Genomic DNA, 25,419 nt, shown 5'->3' on the forward strand with positions numbered 1-25,419 from the left:
GTCCATGCCTTTATCGGGTTTCTTCTCAAACATCTCTGCTCCAAAGAAAACAGTCCAAATTTAGCCAGCCTCTCTTCACAGATGTAATACTCCATCCCAGGCAATATCCTGGTGAATTTTATTTGTGCCCTTTCCAGTGCAATCACGTCCTTCCTTTGGTGTGATGATCAAAACTACACACACTACTCCACCTGTGACCTAAACAAAGTTCCGTATAGCTCCAACAAGACCTTCCTGTTCTTACAATCTATGCCATAACTGATAAAGGCAACTGTTCCATCTGCTGTCTTAACAACTCTATTTTGTTAGAGTGGCGAGGAGAGAAGGTGAAGTGAAGCAAGGGCTGCCGGGATGGGTAAGTTTTTCCGCTTAAAAAGGGACTTACTTCGGGAATTGGGCCTCCATTTTGACAGAGCAGTGAGGAGAGAAGGTGAGGTGAAGCTGGGGCTGCCAGGAAAGTAAGGGCTTAATTTATATTTGGGCAATGGCTAAACCCAAGATACTACACATGTAATAGCCTCCTCCCGCCCCCCCCCCCCCCCCCCCACTCCTTTAATCGGAAGAAAAAGACTCTGTAAGGTAAGGCTTTTATTTCTTTCTTATCTTTCTTTTTCATATGTTTAAGTGCATTGTTTGTTTTTTGTTAGTTCATATAAAGCTAAGCTGACAATGGCAGGGGACCTCAGACCCGTGGCATGTGCCTCTTGCTTGATGTGGGAGCTTAGGAATGTGTCTGATGTTCCTGACTCCTACACTTGCAAGAAGTGTGTCCAGCTGCAGCTCTTCTTTGACCGCATGATGGCTCTGGAGCTGCAGATGGACTCACTGTGGAGCATCCGCGATGCTGAGGAGGACGTGGATAGCACGTTTAGTGAATTGGTCACACCGCAGATTAGAATTGTTGAGGGAGACAGTAAATGGGTGAACAAAAGACAGAAAAAGAGTAGGAAGGCAGTTCAGGTGTCCCCTGCGGTCATCTCCCTCCAAAACAGACATACTGTTTTGGATACTGTTGGAGGTGATGGCTCACCAGGAGAGGGCAGCAATTGTCAAGATCATGGACCATGGTGGGCACTGCTGTTCAGAAGGGTGGGAAAAAGACTCGTGGGGCCATAGTCATAGGGGATTCTATTGTGAGGGGAGTAGATAGGTGATTCTGTGGCCAGAAACGGGACTCCTGGATAGTATGTTGCTTCACAGGTGCTTGGGTCAGGGTCGACACAGATCGGCTGCAGAGCATTCTAAAAGCGGAGGGTGAACTGCCAGTTGTCTTGGTGCACATAGGCACCAAAGACATAAGTAGAAAATGGGATGCGGTCCTGAAAGAAGTGTTCAGGGAGCTAGGAGAGAAGTTAAAGAGGAGAACCTCAAAAGTAGTAACCTCGAGATTGCTACCAGTGCCACGTGCTAGCCAGTGTAGAAGTGAAAAAGTAGTGAGGATGAGCACGTTGTTTGAGATGGTGTAGGAGGGAGAGGTTCAGATTTGTTGGACATTGTGACCGGTTCTGGGGAAGATGGGACAATGACAAAATGGACGGTCTACATCTGAACCAGACCAGAACCAATGTCCTTGGATTTTTGTTACTGCTATTGGGGAGGTTTTAAACTAATGTGGCAGGGGACTATGAACCAGAAGAGAAAACAGGTAGGCAGCGAGGTGGAGACTGGAGACTGTAAGAATTATGAAGATAGCATTAATAAAGGGAAGAGTAGGCAAAGAGCAGATGAGTGCAAAAATAAACCTGGTGGCCTGAAATGCATCTACTTTAATGCGAGGAGTATAGTGTGTAAAGCAGATGAACTTAGGGCTCGGATTGGTGCCCTGCTAGTATGACGTTATTGCAATCACAGAGACTTGGTTGAAGGAAGGGCATGATGATTGGCAACTAAATGTTCCAGGATATAGACACTTCAGACAGGACAGGGAGGGAAGTAAAAAGGGGGTGGAGTTGCATTGCTCCAAGGCTGTGCTAAAGGAGGTCATCTTGGGTAATGCGGCATTATGGGTGGAGCTGAGAAATAAGAAGGGTGCAGTTACATTGTTGGGGCTGTATTACAGGCTTTCTAACAGTGAGTGTGAGGTAGAAGAACAAATAGGTAAGCAGATTATGGAAAGATGTAGAGACAATAGGGTAGTGATGATGGAAGATTTTAATTTTCCCATCATTTACTAGGATACGTTTAGCGTCAGAGGTCTGGATGGGGTAGAATTTGTTAGAAGCATCCAGGAGAGTTTTCTAGAGCAGTATGTCAATAGTCCGATGAGGGAAGGGACCATGTTGGATCTGGTACTGGGGAACGAGCCAGGACAGGTGGTAGAAGTTATGGTGGAGGGTTTCTTTGGGAACAGTAACCACAATTCTGTAAGTATTAAAATACTTGTAGATAAAGAAGAGAGTGGTCGTAATGGAAGAGTACTAAACTGGGCCAAGGCTGATTATATCAAAATTAGGCAGGAGCTCGCAAAATGTGGATTGGACACAGCTATTTGAAGGGAAGTCCACATTTGAGATGTGGGAGGCTCTCAAAGATAGGTTAAAAATAGGCATGTCCCGTTAAAGGCAAAGGATAGGAAGACAAGATTCATGAACTGTGGATGACAGGAGAAATTGTACACTAGTCAAGAGGAAAAGGGAAGCGTACATAAGGTCTAGGCAGCTAAGAACAGAACAGGCCCTGGAGAAATATCAGAAGAGTAGGACAAGTCTTAAACAAGGAATAAAACGGGCTAAAAGGGTTATGAAATAGCTTTAGCAAGCAGAATTAAGGAGAATCCCAAAGCGTTTTATTCTTATATAAGAAGCAAGTGGGCAACTAGAGAAAGGATAGGTCCACTAAAGGAAAATGATGGAAGGTTGTGTGTCAAACCTGAGAAAATGGGTGATTATTTTGCATCAGTGTTCTCTGAGGAGAGGAACATGATGAATGTTGAGATTAGCGATAGAAGTTTGATTAGTCTGGATCACATTGGCATAATTCGGGAAGATATGTTGGGTAGGCTAGAAGTTAAGGTGGACAAATCCCCAGGACCAGATGGGATCTATCCCAGGTTGCTGAGGGAGGCGAGAGGGGAAATAGCTGGGGCCCTAACAGATATATTTGTGGCATCCTTAAATACAGGTGAGGTGCCGGAGGACTGGAAGGTTGCTCATGTTGTCCCCCTGTACAATAAGGGTAGTAAGGATATTCCAGGTAACTACAGACCAGTGAGCCTGATGTTGGTGGAGGGGAAGTTGCTGGAGAGGCTGCTGAGGGATAGGATCTATTTATATTTAGAAGAGAATGGGCTAATCAGTGATAGGCAACATGGTTTTGTGTGGGGGAGATAATGCCTTGCCAACTTAATAGAGTTCTTCGAGCAAGTGACCAAGTTGATAGATAATGGAAGGGCTGTAGATGTCATATGCATGGAATTTAGTAAGGCATTTGATAAGGGTCCCTAAGGTAGACTAACGGAGAACTTGAAGTCACTTGGTGTGCAGGGTGTTCTAGCTAGGTGGATAAAGAACTGGTTGAGCAACAGGAGACAGAGTAGTAGTTGAAGGGAGTTTCTCAATGTAGAAAGGTGACCAGTGGTGTTCCACAGGGGTCAGTGTTGGGACCACTGTTGTTTGTAATATACATAAATATCTGGAAGAGGGCACTGTTGGTATGATCAGCAAGTTTGCAGATGACACGAAGATTGATGCAGTAGCAGAAAGCATAAGGGACTGTCAGAGAAGACAGGAGGATATAGATAGACTGGAGAGTTGGGCAGAAAAGTGGCAGCTAGTTTTCAATCCAGGCAAATATGAGGTGATGCATTTAGGCAAGACTAATTCTAAAGTGAATTATACAATGAATGGAAGAGCCTTGGGAAAAGTTGATGGGCAGAGAGATCTGGGAGTGCAGGTCCATTGTACCCTGAAAGTTGCTGCACAGGTAGATAGAGTGGTCAAGAAAGCATATAGAATGCTTGTCTTCATTGGATGGGGTATTGAGTATAAGAGCTGGCAAGTCATGTTAAAATTGTACAGGACATTGGTTCAGCCGCATTTAGAATACTGTGGACAGTTCTGGTCGCCACATTACCAAAAGGATGTGGACGCTTTGGAGAGGGTTCAGAGAAGGTTTACGAGGATGTTGCCTGGTATGGAAGCTATGAAGAGAGGTTGAGTAAGTTAGGTTTATTTTCACTAGAAAAAAGGAAATTGATGGGGCACTTGATTGAGGTTTACAAAATCATGAAGGATATCGACAGGGTGGATAGAGACAAGCTTTTTCCCAGAGTGAAGGATTCAATAACGAGAGGTTACGCTTTCAAGGTGAGAGGTGGAAAGTTTAAGGGGAATACACGCAGCACATACTTCACACAGAGGGTGGTGGGCATTTGGAAGGCGTTGCAGAGATGGTAGAGGCAGGTATGGTAGATTCATTTAAGATGCGTCTGGACAGCTGCATGGGTAGGTGGGGAGCAGAGGGATACAGATGCTTCGCAATTGACTGACAGGTTTAGACAGTACATTTGGATTGGCTCAGGCTTGGAGGGCTGAAGGGCCTGTTCCTGCATTGTAAATTTTCTTTGTTCTTTGTTGTATTAACCTGTCCTTCCACTTAAAGGATCTGTAGACAAGCACTCCAAAATCTTTCTGTTCCTCTGAGATTCCCAGTGTCCTGCCATTCTGAGTACACCCTCATCTGTTCCTCCTTCCAAAATACATTATCTCACATTTATCAGGGTTAAATTCCTCTAATCTGCCCATCTAAATAAATGGTTCATATCCTTCTGTAACTAATACCTTCCTCCTCACTACCAACCACCCAGTCAATGTTTCATCTGCAAACTTACTTATCATTGCCTCCATGTTCTCATTTATGAATGTCACAAACAATAATGGACCCAGCACTGAAATCTGTGGTATGCTATTGCATACCGGTCTATAGTAACACAAGCAACCTTCTACCACCACCCTCTGTCTCCCATCACTAAACCAAAGTTGGATCTAATAAGTTACCCGAGATTCCATTAGCTTCTACCTTCTTTATCAGTTTCCAATGTGGACCCTTGTCAAAGGCCTTGCTGAAGTCCATGTAAACTACATCAAGTTCCCTATCCTCATCCAAACATTTGGTCACCTCCCCCTAAAAAATCCACTAGGTTTGTTAGGCATGACCTCCCTTGTCAAAGATGTGCTGAGTATCTCTTATCAAATCCTGCATATCTAAAGGGAGATTAATTTTCTCCTAACTATTTTCTCCAATAGTTTCCTTACCATTGATGGTAAACCCACTGGTTGAGAGTTCCCAGGTCTACTCTACTACCCTTCTTACAAAGTGGAACCACATTATCTGTCCTCCAGTTCTTTGGCACTTCCGCTGTTGCTAAAAGCAATTTGAAAATTTGGCTCAGAATTCCTGTAACTTACTCCTTCATCTCCGACAGGAGTCTCCGCTAGAACTCATTCATGGGGATTTGTTCACTTGTAAATGTGCCAAAACCTCCAATTCATTCTTGTTTCTTGTATCAATCAGCTCAAGAACGTCACAGTCTATCTTCTAATCTATCCTCCTCCTTATCCCGAGTAAAGGCCAAGACAATGTACTCAGTTAACACTCTTTCAATGTTCTCCAGCTTCATGCATAGATTGTCCCTTTATCCCTAATAGACCATACTTTGCCCCTAATTATTGTCTTCACCTTGGTATTTTGGGATCTTCCCTAATCTTGCAAACAGTGTTTTCCTATATTCCCACAATTGGTCTTCTAATTGTTTCCTGGAGATTCTCTCCCCACCCATTACTTGTAGTCCATCTCTCGAGCCTCCATCATTTTGCTCCCTTTGCAATTGTTACACCTATTTCTTTTCCCCTTTTTTATCCAGAGCTGAATATCCCTGGACATCCATGGTTTGCTGTGCTTTTTCTCCGAGATTTCACCCAAAAGGAGGCATGTTTTGCATGTGCTCCCACCACCCCACCCACCATCCCTTTTTTGAACACCTCCCACTGTTCTGCTGTAAATTTACCAATGGGTAGCTGTTCCTAGTCTGCTTTGGCCAGATTCTGCCTTATTTTAGTGAAATCTGCCTTAACCTAGTTCAAAACCCTGGTTTGCACTCCATTTTTCACCCTTTCCATAACAGAAACATAATGTTATGATCGCTATTATTTGTTACGTTGATGATAATGATTTAATAAATACCGTCAAGTAATCAGTTGCTCATCGGAGATTGATTAACTCTGTGGGTTTATTTATTTAAAAGAATGAAAAATCATTATAATTTGCAAAGCTGACACGCACCAACTAACATATGTCTCTATTTGCGAACTTGCACATCCACATCAGGCTAATTGCAAGCCAGAGTAACAACATTTCATGCACACAGCACATGTCTGCAAATTATCCATTCATACAAGGCATCCGTACAATATCAATCTTAGTTTCTAAAAGACAGTTTAACTATTCACAATTATAAGTGAGCATGTCAGTTTTTATAACACATGGGTAATTTTCTGATATGTCCAGACTTGTGATGTTGAATATGTGCTCTTGATTTCCATAATTGTCAGTATAATTGTCTTTCATACCTGTTTGTGGTGTCAAGTGTTTCTTGCATGGGTTACAATAGTTGCAGATTTATTTTGCTTCACTTGTGGGATGTGGGCATCACTGGCTGGCCAGCATTTATTGCCCGTCTATAGTTGCCCTTGACAAGGTAGTGGTAAGCAACCTTCTTGAACTGCTGCAGTCCATGTAATTCATTAAGCTGTTAGGGTGGGAATTCCTGGATTTTGACCCAGTTCTCAATCATCTGAACCAAGTTTTATTCCAGAGTGGCCACTGACTCATTTTGTTTTATAAGCTGTTTCAAATGCAGCAATCAATACCAGGACTCCAGCTGTTCACAATATTTGTTAATAATTTAGATGAAGGACCTAGCCTTTTTGTGGCACAATGCCCCTACCTCTAAACCAGGAGGCCAGCTGTTCAAGTCCCACCTGCTCTAGAGGTGTATAATAACATCACTGAACAGATTGATTAGAAAAGTAGTTGAGGGAACTAAATATAACCTCTTAAAATTTGCAGATGACACAAGGTTGGGGAGTGGGAGGGGGAGTTGAAGTAGATGACCACAAGAAGGTGGGGTTGGTTCATGCAGACAGACCAGAGACATTCCCTGAACTGTTCCGTGAGTTTGCATTTGGTCTGTCCGATCTAGGGAAGACCACTTCGAGAGCAATAGATGTAGTAAATGGGGTTCGAGGATATACAAGTAAATCTCTGCCAGATTTGGAATGATCTTTTGCGGCCTTGGACTGAGGTGATGGGGGAGGTATGGGTAGGGAAGATTAGAGTTTAGGAACAAAATGTTTTGCTGCAATTATACAAGCTATTGGCGAGGCCGGGTTGGAATATTGTGTATATTTTAGTCTCCTTATCTGAGGAAGAACACACTTGCTATAGAGGGAGTGCAGCAAAGGGTTATCAAGTTGATTCCTGGGGTGGCAGGACTGATGTACGAGGAGAAATTAAGTCGATTATGATTATATTCAGTGAAGTTTAGAAGAATGAGAGGGGATCTCCTAGAAGCCTATAAAATTCTAATAGGATAAAACAAGGTGATGCAGGAAGGATATTCCTGATGGTGGTCAAAGTCCAGAACCAGGTCTAATAGCTTATGGATATGGGATAAATCTTTTAGGACTGAGATGAGGAGAAATTTCTTCACCCAGAGAGTGGTGAGCCTGTGAAATTTGATGCCATAGAAAATGGTTCAGAGAATTTACATGAAGTCCCTACAGCATGGAAGCAGGCTATTCAGCCCATCAAAAAGCATCCCACTTAGACCCACCCGCTCTCATATTCCTGTATTTCCCATGGCTAATCCATCTAGCTCTGCACAACCCTGGGCACTGTGGGCAATTAGCATGGTCAATCCAACTAACCTGCACATCTTTGTACTGAGGGAGGAAACTGGAGCACCCGGAAGAAACCCACGCAGAACATGGGGAGAATGTGCAAACTCCACACGGATAGTCACCCAAGGTTGGAATCAAACCTGGGTCCCTGGCACTGTGAAGCAGCAGTGCTAGCCACTGAGCCATCATGCCGCCCAGTAGAGAACAAAATATTCTGTTTTCCAGAAGGAAGGAGATATAGTTCTTGTAGTTCATGGGATTGGTAGTGGATTTGGGTATTGAGCTTGATAATAAGCCATGATCATAATGAATGGTGAAGTAGGTTCCAGGGGGTCAAATGACTTACTCCTGTTCTTACCGTCCATGTTTCTGTGTTGTTATGATTCAAATCTTTGTGCATTTACTGTTCAATTCCTTAAAAGCTAGGGCTCATTTTGAAACTTTAAGTTTTACACCCTGCATTCTTCTATTTGCATCAAATTTTGGCTTTCTCATGGTCCTGTATAATTTTTTTACTTTAAAATCTGCTGTAAATGACTATCCAGCCTAATCACCATTTTGTTTTCTGTTCTCTTTGACCTTTTTTCTACTTGTTGCTTCAATGAATTTGGTTTGCCCTATGTCCTGCTTGAATTCTTTTACTAGAGCATCATTTCTGGCATTGATTTCTAAAATGATTATCCCATGAGGACTTGCAATTCCTTGTTCGACGTGCTGTGTATTTCAATTTGTCTTTATCACTTTCTCCATCATAGCTTTGAGCTCAAGACAATATTTCTGCAGCTGCTCCTGCTATACCTGATCAAGTATTTTTTTTATTTCTATTAAGAAAGGCCATGTGTAGATGTATTTATCACAGTTTTGCAGGTGAAATGTTTGGTGCTAATTTACTGAAGGGTTTGTCATTTTTAAATTTGAAAGGGAAACCAAGAGTCATGTGCTAGTAGAATATGTCATTTATTATTTCAAGGTACATTCATTTGTACTTTGCATTTTCCAAATGCAAAGTTCAAGTTTTCATATGTTGCATAGGGTCAGATTAAAATATGCAGAGCTAGTTGTATAATGTAAATGACCAAGTTGTACGTAATTGACACAGCTGTGGTAGTAAAGTGTTTGTTTCATTTTAAAACCAAAGCTTTTGACAGACTTTACAAATAGAGGCATGGAGTATAAAGCCAAACATTTTTGCTAATTCTTTATTAAATTGGTCAAATTTACTTTAACTATGGTTGACAGTTCTGGGCACCCACGTGGGATGTGAAAGGGAATTTCTTTTGTGGGAGGAGGATCTTTTGGAAGAAATAAAGGGCTCAGGCAGAAGAAGCACCAGGTACATGATTTCTCTCCCAGATTATGGGAAGTCCCACAAACATTCAAATTCCCCTCAAGCTACAATATTTGAATCCTGACTTGGAACTATACTGTAACTCATTTACAATCACTGGGTCAAAATCTTGAACTCCCTTCCTAACAGCACTGTTGGTGTACCAGCTCCTCAAGATAGCAGCTCAGCACTGTCTTCACAATAAATGCTGGCCTGGCTAGTAATGCATGGATCCCATAAATATTTTTTTAAAATAAGAACTGCAAGAAAAGTCTTAACATAAGAATTTGTGAACTTAACTCCTTTTGGATTAAGAAGACAGGGAAAAGTGTCGAAAACTGTGGCTGTGTACCGTTTCCTAGAAATGATGTGATGACAGTAGAGATGTGCGTCCTTTAGCTTAGTACCAACCCTATGGGACCGACTTGATCATTTCCGGAAACGAAAAGGAGAATGCACCCCTGCAGCAACATGATCGGCACTTGGCAAAGGATAAACTCTTTATTACTGAAACAAAATAAGATAAAAATGCTGGAAATACTTAGCAGTCTGCCAGCAACTGTCAGAAACTAACAGAGTCAACGGGTAGAATATTTGAATCTCACTTGTTTACAAGTTTGAAAGGATTAAAAGCCTGAACCCTACCACCTTCCTGCTTCCACCTGAATTAAGTTAGAAACCTGTCATTAACCATTACATCCTGTTGTCAGTTAGGAGCCGCTCAGAGGGTCCATCCCACCACTGCTGGGATATACCCAGTAGATCAAACAGTGTGGGCCACTTGTCAACTCAGGATAGGGTGGATCCCTCAAACAAAGGCAATCGATTGGTGCTTCATTGAGGGACTGAAAATTGACCAGAAATGAACCTAATGAGGGCTACACCATTGTCCTATTTTTTAACCCACACCCATCCCCCATGGGCCCCAATGTGCAAAAATCCTCACCCACACCTCTCCAGTTGGCTGGGGAGATTCAACCCACTGTTTCAAGTCTGACTTTTTGTCGAACCTGGAAGAATTAGAAATATGATTGATTTTGAGCAAATATTAAAGGAGGAAGGGATAAATAAATGTGGCAGGTTTAAAAGTATGTAGCGTGTAAATGGAACAACTAAAGTACTGAAATATGTGACTAGAGGTGTGCATAGCAGGTGGGCTGTTGTGTGAATACAAAGTAAAGGACATAAGAAAGAAATGAGAATAAATGAAATTAGCAAAGAAATGCCATTAAATGAAGGGCAGAGGTCATGATCTAAAATTGTTAAATATTGAGCTCAATAAACTGAAGAGTGCCCTGTTAAAAAAGAAAAATTGCCATCCTTGAGTTTGTGTTGTGCTTTATTGGAATATATTAGCTTTCCAAGGATCAAAAGATCAGAGTGGAAGCAAAGTAGAAAATTAAAATGACAGTTTGAGGTTACATTTACTTTCTGACTGAAGGGTTTTGCCCAGTCATAGAGTCCTAGAGATGTACAGCACGGAAATAGACCCTTCGGTCCAACTTGTCCGTGCTGATCAGATATCCCAATCTAATCTAGTCCCATTTGCCAGCACTTGGCCCTCATCCTTCTAAACTCTTCCTAATCGTATACCCATCCAGATGCCTTTTAAATTTTCAATTGTACCAGCCTCCACCACTTCCTCTGGCAGCTCATTCCATACATGCACCACCCTCTGTGTGAAAATGTTGTCCCTTAGGTCTCTTTTATATCTTTCCCCTCTCACCCTAAACCTATGCCCTCTAGTTCTGGACTCCCCCCACCCCAGGGAAAAGATTTTGTCTATTTATCTTATCCATGCCCCTCATGATTTTATAAACCTCGATAAGCTCACCCCTCGGCTTCCAACGTTACAGGGAAAACAACGCCAGCCTAGACTGCTATGATTTTTCCTTAGTTGAGGCTGCATCATAAGCAGAGCATGAAGTATACTGCATTGAAAGAAGTTGAAGTTAATCACTGTTGGAAGAAATGTTTGGGGTCTTGAATGCAGAAAAGGGAGGATATAATAGGTGCTGCACAAACGGGAAGATATATTGTCCTGAATGCACTGTGAGGGAGTAGTTGAGGCGGGTAACCTCACAATATTTACGAAGTACTTAGATGAGTACTTGAAATGTCATAACATTCAAGACTATGTGCCTGAGTGCTAGAAAGTGGGACGAGAAGAGATTTCACACATTTTGGTGTGCAGACTGAATGAACTGAAGGACCTCAACTGCATTGTGTGATTCTATGGAATCTATGAAATATTGAGGGTTACTGAGGTATGGGTTGAGGTTGTTTGGAGGGAATGTTCTTTTTGAATGTTGAAATGAGCAGTGAAGTATTCTTTAATGTCAGAGATGCCCTCTCATGGTTATTGTGTGCATTTATTTCTTACAACAAGACTGAGAGAATTAGAAGCAGGTTAATAGTTAACAACGGCTCCCAGGTAGCATCATAACAGCTGACAGAAGAGATCTAGTGGTATAATTCTATGCGTGAAAGGATTTTTCATGAACTGCATTCAAATAATTCAAATAATCTCTGTTAAGAGATTTGTGACTCAAATCATAAGATTCCAAACTAATATTCCATTTAACCAATTCAAAATGTGAAACATTTTTTGTTATTCTCTTAATTTTAGAGGCAAAGTTAAGTTGATATTCCTTTTGTCCAAGGAAAACATGATACACAAAAGATGTAGTGGATGAGACTATTAAGGGATATGGAATTAGGAGGAGGATAAAATGCTGCATTGAACAGTAATTAGAAGGGAGACATCCTGGGCATAATTCACATAGAGGGAAATTGACAAGAACACATCAGTAATCTGTTTTACATACCAATTGAAGACATATTAGACAGTTCAGAAAATTGTAGTCTAAGGGGGGATAATTTTAGCCCCCTAAAACAAATGGGTTTTTATAAAACAAAGGTTAAATAAAAAGTGGTTAGGTGACAAAAATGCACTCAGTTATAGCAATTTATAACAGAAAAAAGGCCTCTTGGCCCATCATATCCATGTTAAGATTAGAGTAGTGCTGGAAAAGCACAGCAGGTCAGGGAGCATCCGAGGAGCAGGAACATCAACGTTTCAGGCAAAAGCCCTTCATCAGGACATCCATACCCATCAAACAACCACCTGACTATTCTAGTCTCATTTTCCAACACTTGACCCTAGCTTTGCATGCTTTGTCCTCGCAAGCACATATCTAAATACTTCTTAAATGTTATGTTCCAGAATCCTACCACCCTTTTAGGTGAAAAGGTTTTTCCTCATTTCTCCTCTAAACATTCTGCCCCTTATCTTAAAACTGTGCCCCCGGTCATTGATCCTTTCATCAAGGGGTAAAGTTGCTTCCTGTCAACTCAATCTATGCCCCTCATTGTGTTATGCATCTCAATCATATCCTCTCTCAATCTCCTTTACTCAGAGCAAAATAACCCCATTCTGTCCAATCTCTCTTCATAAATGAAACTCTCCAGCTTAGGCAACATGCTGGTAAATCTCTTATGCACCCTCAAGGACCTCACAGGGTACATCCAGAGAGATTGCTTTCCCCTTGCGGGACAGTATAGGAATTGTGACATAATCTCAGAATATGGGTTACACATTTAAGGCAGAAATGAAGAGGAATTTCTTCTGTCATAGGGTAGCAAATATGTGGATTTGTTTACCATAGATGGCTGGTAATGCTAGGTCATTAAGTATTTCAAGGTTGAGATAGACAGATTTTTAGTCAGTCAGGAAATTGAGGGTTATGGGAAAAATGGAGTTGAGGATTATTACATCAGCCATAATCTAATTGAGTGACGAAGCAGACATGGTAGTCATGGTTTACATGCCTGAGTGATGTGTGCTTTGCTGAGCATAGTGGTAGAATTAGTTAAGAAGCTCAAGGTCCACTAGAGTACTGTGAGCAAATCTGAGCACAGCATTTTAGAAAGTATATATTGGCCTTGGAGAGACTACCACATAGGTTTATAAGAATGATAACTAAAGCCTTGAAGTCCAGTTATGAGGAGAGATCATAGAGTCAGATACATTATAGACATTTAAGTGACTCTCTTATAGGCATGTGAATATAATAAAATATAGGGTATGTAGGTTAGTTTGATCTTAGAGTAGGATAAAAGGTCAGCACAACATTGAGGGCAAGAGCCTGTACTGTGTTGTACTGTTCTCTGTTCTGTTACACAAATTATGCCTGTTTTCTATAAAATTAGAAGGTTAAGGTGTGATCTCATCAAAGTTTTCAAGGTATCAAAGTCATTAAGGAAAAGACAGTATCGCTAAAGGTAAACTATTTCTACTCTTTGGGGATTCTAGAACTAGAGGGCAGAGTCTGAGAATTAGGACCAGACCATTCAGGAGTAATGTTCGAAGCACTACTATTCAGAGTGTTTGGAACTCTCTCCCACAAATGGCAGTGATGCTGAATCAGTTGTTAATTTTAAATTTGAGATAGATACATTTGAGTTATGGAAAGGTTTTAAGTGAAGTGGGCCAAAGGCAGGTAAATGTAGTTAGACCACAGATCAGCCTTGATCTAATTGACTAGTGGAATAGGCTTAAGGGACTGAATGGCCTACTTCTTTTCTTATATTTCTGTGTTCCAAACTGGAACTGTTGTGATCGGTGTTGTTAAGAAATTAACTGTAGATAGTATTGTCTTACTCCTAGGTAATAAACTGACATGAATAGAAGTTATCTCTTTGCCTAGAATCACAAAAAGCCTGAATGAGTTTAAAGAGACACAACAGTAACATGAACAACTTCAAATGTGTTTCTGTTGTGTGTGGTGTCCACAGCAAAGGCTCAACAAACTTCATTACTAGAGATCAAGAAGCAAAATTTTCTTTAAAGAACCCACAAATGAATCAAAAGAAGTCACAACATACATTTTTTATTTGAAGCTCAGAAAGCAAATTAAGAGTTAAGTAAGTTAAATCAACCAGCAAACAATGATGCAAAAGCTGAAAGAGTTCCAATATTATTATATCATAAATGGAGTTCTGATGAGGAGGTGGATACATTCTCACAAAACAAAGAACAAAAAGTTTACAGCCTAGGAACAGGCCCTTTGGCCCTCCAAGCTTGTGCCAATCCAAATCCACTGACTAAACCTATTTCCCAATTCCTAAGGATCTGTATCCCTCTGCTCCCCACCTGCTCATGCATCTGTCCAGACATACCTGAAATGAATCTACTGTGTCCGCCTCTACTCCTCTGCTGGCAATAGATTCCAGGCACCTACCACCCTCTGTGTAAAGTACTTTCTGTGTGTATCCCCCCTTAAACTTTTCTCCTCTCACCTTGAACGCATGACCTCTCGTAATTGAAGCCCTCACCCTGGAAAAAAGCTTACTTCTATCCACCTGTCTATACCCTTCATGATTTTGTAGATCTCAATCAGGTCCCCCCTCAATCTCCTTTTTTCTAATGGTTAGATTCTCTACAGTGTGGAAACAGGTCCTTCAGCCCAACAAGTCCACATCAACCCTCAAAAAGGTAACCCACCCAGACCCATTCCCCTACCCTATATTTACCCCTGACTAATGCACCAAACACAATGGGCAATTTAGTATGAACAATTCACCTGACCTGCACATCTTTGGATTGCAGGAGGAAACCCACACAGACACAGGGAGAACATGCAAACTCCACATAGACAGTCACCTGAGACAGGAATTGAACCCAGGTCCCTGTTACTTTGAGGCAGCAGTGCTAACCACTGACCCACCATGCTGCCCTTAAATGAATGCTACTCAACCTCTCTTCATAGCTAGCACCTTCCATACCAGGCAATATCCTCATAAGCCTTCTCTGCACCCTCTCCAAAGTGTCCACCTCCTTTTAGTAACGTGGCAACTAGAACTGTACACAGTATTCTAAATGCAGCCAAACCAAAGTCTTGTACAATTTTAACATGACTTGTTAGCTCTTATACTCAATACCCCGTCCAATGAAGACAAGCATAACATATGCCTTCTTGACTAATCTATCCACTTGTGCAGCAACCTTCACGGTACAATGGACCTGAACTCCCAGATCCCTCTATTCATCAACTTTTCCCAAGGCCTATGCTCGAAACGTCGAATTCTCTATTCCTGAGATGCTGCCTAACCTGCTGTGCTTTGACCAGCAACACATTTGCAGCTGTGATCTCCAGCATCTGCAGATCTCATTTTTTACTCTTCAGTTTACAGTATAGTTTGCTCTAGAATTAGATCTTCCAAAATGTATCACCTCACATTTGCCTGGGTTGAACTCCATCTGCCACTTCTCCACCCAACTCTCAAGTCTCTCTATATTCACCTGTATTCTTTGACAGACCGCTATGTTTTCTGCTACTCCACCAATCTTCGTGTTATCTGCAAATTTACTGATCAGACCACCAATGCCCTCTGCCAAATCATTTATGGATATCACAAACAGCAGTGGCCCCAGCACTGATCCCTGTGGAACATCACTGGTCACCTTTCTCCATTTTGAGAAACTCCCCTCAACTATTACTCTCTGTCTCTCGTTGCTCAACCAGTTCTTTATCCACCTAGCTGGAACACCCTGCACACCATGTAACTTCACTTTGTCCATTAGTTTACCATGCGCAACCTTATCAAACACCTTACTGAAGTCCATGTATATGACATCTACAGCCCTTCCTATCAACTTAGTCACTTTCTCAAAGAACACTAGTAAGTTGGTAAGGCATGATCTCCCCCACACAAAACCATGTTGCTTATCACTGATAAGCCCATTCTCTTCTAAAATATAGATAGATCCAATCCCTCAGTACCTTCTCCAGCAACTTTCCCACCACTGACATTAGGCTCACTGGTCTGTAGTTACTTGGAATATCCCTACTATCTTTTTTGAACAGGGGTACAATGTTAGCAACCCTCCACTCCTCCGGCACCTCACCTGTGTTTAAGGATGCCACAAAGGTATCTGTCAGCGTCCTAGCCATTTCCTCTCTCGCCTCCCTCAGCAAACTTGGATAGATCTCGTCCGGTCCTGGAATTTTGTACACCTTAATAACCTCTAGCCTACCCAACACATCTTTCCTACTTATGCCAACGTGATCCAGACTAATCAAACTTCGATCTCTAATCTCAACATTCATCATGTCCCTCTCCTCAAGTGAACACTGATGCAAAGTAATCATTCCGAATCTCACCAATTTTCTCACACAGCCTTCCTTCCTTATCCTTTAGTGGACTAATCCTTTTTCTAGTTACCCACTTGTTTCTTACATAAAAACAAAAGGCTTTGGGATTCTCCTTAATTCTACTCGCTAAAACTATTTCATGAACCCTTTTAGCCCACTTGATTCCTCGTTTAAGACTGGTCCTACTCTCCCAATACTCCTTCAGTGCTTGTTTTGTTCTTAGCTGCCTGGACCTTATGTACACTTCCCTTTTCCTCTTGGCTAGTCATACGATTTCTCCTGTCATCTACGGTTCACCAATCCTGCATTTCCTATTCTTTGCTTTCCACGGAACCTGCATATACTGCACTATCTTTAACTTATCTTTAAAAAGCCTCCCACATATCAAATGTGCACTTCCCTTCAAAAAGCTGCCTCCAATTCACATTTCTCAGCTCCTGCCGAATTTTGATATAATTGGCCTTGGCCCAGTTTAGTACTCCTACCTTCGGACCACTCTCAGCTTTGTCTACGAGTATTCTAAAACTTACAGAATTTTGGTCCCTGTTCCCAAAGAAATCCCCCACTGCAAATTCTGTCACCTAGCCTGGCTCTTTCCCCACCTCCAGGTCCAATATGGCCCCTTCCCTAGTTGGACTTTTGACAAACTGCTCTAGAAAACTTGCCTGGATGTTCTTCATAAATTCTGCCCCATCCAGACCTCTGGCACTAAGTGTGTCCCAGTCAATGTTGGGAAAATAAAATCACCCATCACACCACCCTGTTGCCTTTACATCTTTCCATAATATGTTTACCTATTTGTTCTTCTTCCTCATGCTCACTGTTTGGAGGCCTGTAGTACAGCCTCAACAATGTAAGTGCACCCTTCTTATTTCTCAGCTCCATCCACAATGCCTCACTGCTCAAGCCCTCCATAGTGTCGTCCTTTAGCGCAGCCATGATATCATCCCTGACCAGCAATGCAATTCTTCATCGCCATTTTATTTCCCTCCCTGTCCTGTCTGAAGAATCTATTCCCTGGAAAATTTAGTTGCCAATCATGCCCTTCCTTCAACCAAGTCTCTGTGATCGCAATAACGTCATACCCCTAAGCCCCAATCCAAGCCCTACGATTGTCTGCTTTATCCACTATACACCTTGCATTAAAGCATATGCACTTCAGACCACCAGTTCCTTTGCATTCGTCTGCTCTCTGCCTACTCTTCCCCTTGGTAGAGCTAATTTCATGATCCTGTTCTTAGTTTCCAGCTCACTATCTACTAGTCTTCTCTTCTGGTTCCCAGCCCCTTGCCACATTAGTTTAAACCCTCCCCAACAGCAGTAGCAAAAACTCCCCCAAGACCACTATTTCCAGTCTGGTTCAGGGGTAGATCATCCAATTTGTAATAGTCCCACCTTCCCCAGAACTGGAACCAATGTCCCACAAATCTGAACCCCTCCCTCCTAAACCATCCCTCAAGTCATATGTTCATCCAGTCTATTCATTCATTTCTACCCTGGCTAGCACGTGGCACTGGTGGCAATACTGAGATCACTACCTTTTGAGGTCCTCCTCTTTAACTTCTCTCCTATCTCCCTGAATTCTGCTTTCAGGTCCTCATTTCATTTTTTTATTTTTACCATTGGCACCTATATGCACTACGACAACTGGCTGTTCACCCACCTTTTTCAGAATGCTCTGCAGCCAATCGGTGACAGCCCTGACCTGTGCACTTAGGAGGCAACATACTATCTGGGAGTCTTGTTTTTGGCCACAGAACCACCTATCTACTCCCCTTATAGAATCCCCTATGACAATGGCTCTACGAGTCTTTTTCCCACCCTTCTGAACAGCAGTGCCCACCACGATGCCATGAATCTGGCAATTGCTGGCCTCTCCTGGTGAGCCATCTCCCCCAACAGTATCCAAATGGTATACCTGTTTTGGAGGGAAATTACCACAGGAGGCACCTGCACTGCCTTCCTTCTCTTTCACTACCTTTTGTTCACCCATTCACTGTTTTCCTCAGCAATTCTAATCTGCAGCGTGACCGATTCACTAAGCATGCTATCCATGACCTCCTCAGCATCGTGGTGCTCCACGGTGAGTCCATCTGCAGCTTCAGAGCCATAATGCAATCAAGCAAGAGCTGCAGCTGGACATACTTCTTGCAAGTGTAAGAGTCAGGGACATCAGCCACATCCCTGAGCTCCCACATCAAGCAAGAGGCACATGCCACAGGTCTGAGAATTGTAAGCATTCGCTTTAACTCAACTAACAAATACCAAACAATGCACTTACATATATAAAAGATAAGAACAAAATCTTCACCTTAGTCTTTTTTTCTGGTTAGAGGAGGCCGGGGGGAGGGGGGAGGGTGTTGTTGCAGAAGGGAGATACTACATGTGTAGTATTTCGGGTTTAGCCACTGCCCAAATATATACTAAGTCCTTACCTTCCCAGCACCCTCCTGGTCTCTAACGTCACCTCTGTTCTGTCTCTCACTGCTCCCAGACAGGAAAAATGCCACGGGCTTCGAAGGTAAGTATTTATACAAAGTCCTTACCTTCCCAGCAACCTCCTGGTCTTCAACATCATCTCCACTCTGTCTCCCTCTGCTCCCAGACAGGAAAATGCTCCCAGACAGGAAAAGAACAAGAACTGCTGAGGCATGACTTATAGAGGTTTACAAAATTGAGGGGCATGGATAGGGTAAATAGGCAAAGTCTTTTCCCTGGGGTCGGGGAGTCCAGAACTAGAGGGTATAGGTTTAGGGTGAGAGGGGAACGATATAAAAGAGACCTATGGAGTAACTTTTTCATGCAGAGAACGGTGCGGGTATGGAATGAGCTGCCAGAGGAAGTGGTGGAAGCTGGTACAATTGCAACATTTAAGAGGCATCTGGATGGATATATGAATAGGAAGGGTTTAGAGGGATATGGGTCGGGTGCTGGCAGGTGGGACTAGATTAGGTTGGGATATCTGGTCAGCATGGATGAGTTGGACTGAAGGGTTTGTTTCCATGCTGTACATGTCCGTGATTCTACAACTGCAGATGAGAAATGAATAGTTCATCAGACAGGATTACCACCAGTATGGAGATAAACTGAAAACAACAAATATTGGAAATCACAGTGCATCATCTGGACTCGAAATGTAAGCTTGCTCTCTCTCCACATTGACACACTGTGATCTCCAGCATTTGTTGTTTTCAGTACAGATTCTAGCATCTGCAGTAATTTGTTCCTACATATTGTATGGAGATACTGTGTTAATGAATTGTGTCAGATAATTACAAACATGGATCAGCAGTATACCTTTACAGTTATGTGTAGGACAAAGTGATTTCAAGAAGGTTTTCCTTTAAGAACAATTTAAGCACAGTAGTGGTGGGACAGTTAACAGTTGCTTTTTTTTTACTTGTTATGGACTAGCAATTGAAATATAATTAGATCAAAGTTTTAACTGAAAACTAAATATTTTCAGAACAAAAACAATTTGCATATAAACCAGTATAAATGTACTGCTTATCATCTGCAACACAAGGATCTTTGGTTAAATACCACAACTCTCAAAACAATCATGAAGACATATTGTCGTGTCTAATCAAAAGATTCCCCAAATGAATCTACTGGAATTAGTCAATTTGAATTGATCCATGGTCATGTGATAAAATACTATTAAAGTTCATGAGCAAAAGTTTTTAAGGCACAAAGACAAATCCTCAATGTTGAATTACGTATCTGTGTTTCTGAAGCAACTTACAGAATCAGACAAACCAGCACAAAAGGATTTTAAAACTTCACAGACAAAGATGAAAGAATGGGCAAACAAATATGCTACAAATTGATCATTTCAAGCATGAGATCATGTGTTTCATATTATTACCTTTACAAGGTGAACCTCTGAAATTGCAATTCAGTGCTCATCAGTGAAGGTCGCTCATAAAATGACTTATCAGGGAAATACTGATCACAGGAGGAACAATCCATTATGTCACATGAATATGAATAAGCAATATGGTCAAAGGAAGGAAGATAAGAAATAGAAATGTTCTGTAATAAGAATAGTGCAAGATGACGGGCAGTAAGACTGAAGGAGAGGCAAATAGTTCAATACAGGACTATGTATAGTGGCCATTCATAAATACTGGAAATGTTTATATGTTGGTGCTGTAAAATTAAACTCCTGTAAGGGATCACCTTTATAAGTACGAGAATACGTAAGTACCTCCTGTACTGATAAAGTGATATCCCTATTGGTTAAGAAAAGAAGCTCAGGTGTAAATGAAGCCTTAATACATGTGGAAAATCACTTAATAACCAAAGCAGCTGGAGTTCACTGGTGATGTTAGTTTCTAAATTAAATGCCACAAAGATTACAGAAAAGTATCTGCAGTAATGAAAACTGATTCATACTTAATTCTTGATTAGAAGATTGTATCAATAGGGTTTGCAGTGTGTCATTTGTTTATAAGATTGATGTATTGAAGAGAATACACCAATGGATTTTATCAATAAGAAGTGATGCCTTTTGACTTTAATAATGAATGTCCCAGGTATATTCCAAAGACTTGTGAATCGAATTATAACCAACATGCTAAATGATCTAATTTATTAATGCAATATTGTAATTTCTTGATGTAAATTTGTGCTGAAAATTTTAAAAACATGCATTCGTTTATATATTTTTCTGTCTACTTTATTTTTCTCTCTGAAAAGTTTTGTAAATCTAGCTCATAATTCTTTGAATATGAATTATGAAACTTCTGCAACTTTTAGCTTACAGATGAAAGTGTTCAATATAGGATCAGTGAAAGAAGCCTGATTACCATACTGGTAAACAATGATGATGTAAAGGAGATCAGTGAGCCTATTCTTAGTTGGTCTGTGTTAGTTTTACAAGGTCAGAATTGATGGTGAAGGAAAGAGGTAAACAATGGGTGACCCATTTCTGACCTTCAAGACGGTGTTACAAAGAATTTTTAATATTGCTTGGAGGACTAAATCTTTGAAAGAATATGGTTCACTGAATTTATTTCCAGTTTTATGGACATTCCAGAAATGGTTTCATACTTTGTTTCAGGACTCTGACTTCGGAACCACACTTCACAAGATGGCACCGATACAGTCATCGATGTAGCGGAGGAAGAGGTGGGGAATAGTGCCAGTGTAACTGCGGAAGATGGACTACTCTAGGTAACTGACTTAGAAGTAGGCAGAGCTGGGGCCAAAGCAGGTGGCCATGGATATCCCTTTGGCCTAAAGGAAGTGGAAGGATTTGAAGGATAAACTGTTGAGGGTGAGGATCTGTTCAGCCAACGGATTGAGTGTGTCGGTAGAAGGTTACTGGTTGGGTCAGCGGGAAAGGAAGAAACGGAAGGCTTGGTGGCCTTTGTCATGGCAGATAGACAGGTACAGGGATTGGATGTCCATGGTGAAGATGAGGCCTTGGGTGCCGGGGTACTGATGGGTGTATCGGCACTACCTCGTACTCCCACGAGGAGGTTGAACAGTCCATCAACTTCACGAACACCTTCCACCCTGACCTCAAGTACACCTGGACTATCTTGGACACCTCCCTCCCCTTCCTAGACCCCACCATCTCCATTTCCAGCGACCAACCCAACACTGACATCTACTTCAAACCCACTGACTCCCACAGTTACCTGGACTACACCTCCACCCACCCACATCCTCTCCCCCATAAAAATGCTATCCATTTCCCCCAATTACTTTGCTTCAGCTGCATCAGCTCCCAGGAGGGTCAATTCCACTCCACGACATCCTAGATGGCATACTACTTCAAGGACTGCAATGTCCCCTCCCACATGGTCAAGAATGCCTTCCAGCGCATCTCCTCCACTTCCTGCACCTCTGCTCTTGAAACCCACCCCTCCAACTGCAACAAAGATAGGAGTCCCTAGTCCTCACCTGTCACCCCAGCAACCTCCGGATACAACGCATCATCTTCCACCATTTGTCTCCTACAGTCAGACCCCACCACCAGAGATATATTTCCCTCCCTGCATCTCTCATCATTCCACAGAGACCTTTCCCTCTGTGACTCCATCGTTAGGTCCAAGCCTCCCATCAAACTACCCTTCACTTCTGGCACCTTCCCTTGCCACCGCACGAGGTGTAAAACCTGTGTCCACACCTCTCCCCTCAGCTCCATTCAAGGCCCCAAAAGATCCTTCCACATCTGCCAGAGATTTTCCTGCACCTCTGCACACATCATCTATTGCGTCCATTTCTCTTGATGTAGTCTCCTCTACATTGGGAGTCAAGCGCAAACTTAAGGAGCATTTCAGAGAACATCCCTGGGATACATGCACTAAACAACCCCACTGCCCTGTGGCCAAACACTAACTCCGCCTCCCACTCCACCAAGGACATGCAAGTCCTGGGCCTCCTCCACCGCCAAATTCTAGCCACTTGACGGCTGGAGGAAGAACACCTCATCTTCCACCTTGGGACCCTCCAATCACACTGAATCAATGTCGATTCCACCAGTTTCCTCATGTCCTCTCCCCCACCTTATCCCAGATCCAACCCTCCAACTCAGCACCGCCCTCTTGAACTATCCTACTGTCCGTCTTCCTTCCCACCTATCCATTCCAGCCTCCAGTCTGACTGTCACCATCTCACCTTCATTCACCTATCACATTCCTAGCTACCTCCCCCCCAGCCCCACCCCCCTCCCATTTATCTCTTATCTCGCCTCCCCACCACCCCTATATTCCTGATAAAGAGCTTATGCTTGAAACGTTGACTCTCCTGCACCTCAGATACTGCCTGACTGGCTATGCTTTTCCAGCACCACACTTTTTGACTGATCTCCACCATCTGCAGTTCTCACTTTCTCCTGCTTATCAATTAAGCATACCACATTTACTCCTATGAGCTGCTCAGAATCTGAAATTTTAAGCTTTACACTAATTAATCATTAGGAAAGAACCTTTAACATTTCAAATGCTGTGATATAATTTTGACCTGTAACCTTAACATGGCCTTTGCATTTTCAAAGGCCCTTTCCTTTAAATTGAACACTGTTGCAATAGATTAATACATTGCCTTGGTGCCTACAAATTCTCTCTGGTATCTTAAACTTCAGTTTGATTTCCTTGCATGCAAAATACTGAAATGCTCATTAGTAGGTGAGCAGGTGGATAATCACAAGAACAGAAGATAATCTAAGACTGTAAACTTAAGTTAGTTGGTAAGAACTATATTCTCCAACCCTTCTAAGACAATGCTTTCCATGAACTCAGACAGTTACATTCTGGTCAATCACCCAAATATTTATGCACCATTTCATCAATCTTGGGATGATTTCTTTCACAAAGATCTTTTAGCTTCTGTATTCATGATGATGATAATAATGTTTGTGAGGATGTGACTGAATTTGCCTCCATTGTTGGACAAAAATCTTCACTGGTGTCCTAAGTCCAATTCATATATTTTTTTTCATATATTTATCCATAATATATTTCTTATACTAAATGTCATGGCTTGTTCAATAAAATATAAGATAAAAATGTATTTTGCTTTGTTCAAAATCACAGACCAATGGAAACTGTGGTATTGCTAAATTTAAGTTAACAAACAGCTTGTAACAGGACAAGGGAATGTCTTACATTGCTTACTGATTTCAAAATTCTTATTCATCTCCTAAGTGAATGTTTTATGCTTTTCATCAATACCATCTGCATCTTTTTTGTAGATTTTTTGTAGCTGAGTGAACAGATTGTCTATCATTTTTAAGAAAATGGAGCTTTTATTGGTGTATTTATTGCCAGCACAATTATGAGAGGACACTCTTACCGATCCAGGCACAGACTTCTGACATTACCAGTTCCTTTGTCTATTGTCTTCACACAACTATTCTGCCCTTCATGCCAGCACCACCATTTAATATGATCATGGCTGATCATCCTCAATCAGTATCCTGTTCCTGCCTTATCCCCACAACCCTTGATAATAGATACTGTGTATTCCAACAATGGATACTGTGCATACTGTGAGATAGTGGATACTATGCCTTCCAACAACCATTCTTACCCACCTCAGCCTCAGCCATATATACATTCATATTTTTAAAAAATCAAATTGTTTGGGCATGATATGTTACACCTTTTACGCAAATGGGACTTAAACCTGGATATTCTCGCAGAGAGGTAGGGATACTACCTCTATGTGACACAGCCCTACTTGTAATGCCCCTTCGGGGCGGCACGGTGGCACAGTGGTTAGCACTGCTGCCTCACAGCGCCAGAGACCCGGGTTCAATTCCCGACTCAGGCTACTGACTGTGTGGAGTTTGCACGTTCTCCCCGTGTCAGCGTGGGTTTCCTCCGGGTGCTCCGGTTTCCTCCCACAGTCCAAAGATGTGCAGGTCAGGTGAATTGGCCATGCTAAATTGCCCGTAGTAATAGGTAAGGGGTAAATGTAGGGGTATGGGTGGGTTTCGCTTCGGCAGGTCGGTGTGGACTTGTTGGGCCGAAGGGCCTGTTTCCACACTGTAAGTCTAAGTATATTAAATATTTATTGATAGAAGCATAACTAAGTCTCCAAAGCAGTTAACACTGGATTGATGTACATTTAACAGTGGGATGCTTTGTGGGGTCTTAGTGGATGAACATTCCATTCTTCTAATACAAAGCCAGAGATGGCAAGTAAGCAGGAAGCTGAGAGGGATTCCATCATCAGATTTCTTTTTGTTCCTCCTTCATTGTAAGGCAGCAATCCAGAGGCTGGTTGAAAATCAATGTCCTAACATTTGCATAAGTTGAAGAAGGGTTCTTCAGTTTTCTTCGTCAGAGTCATGGGGTAGAAGCAACTACTTTTTTTGTTTAAAAACTGGTCAATTTACAAGGAGATTCGAAGCAATCTCACAGAATGCTGCATTCTTTTTTAAGGCACCCAATGGCAAAACCAGCAAAACATTCTGACATGATGTCAGGCATGTGTCCGCTCTGATGTTTTAGGCACTGTGTTTAACAGTCTAACAGTACTCACTGTGCTGTACATTTGTCAGCACAGTGACTTCATGAAT

This window comes from Hemiscyllium ocellatum, chromosome 7 (genome assembly GCF_020745735.1).
Source record: "Hemiscyllium ocellatum isolate sHemOce1 chromosome 7, sHemOce1.pat.X.cur, whole genome shotgun sequence".
Classification (NCBI taxonomy): Eukaryota; Metazoa; Chordata; class Chondrichthyes; order Orectolobiformes; family Hemiscylliidae; genus Hemiscyllium; species Hemiscyllium ocellatum.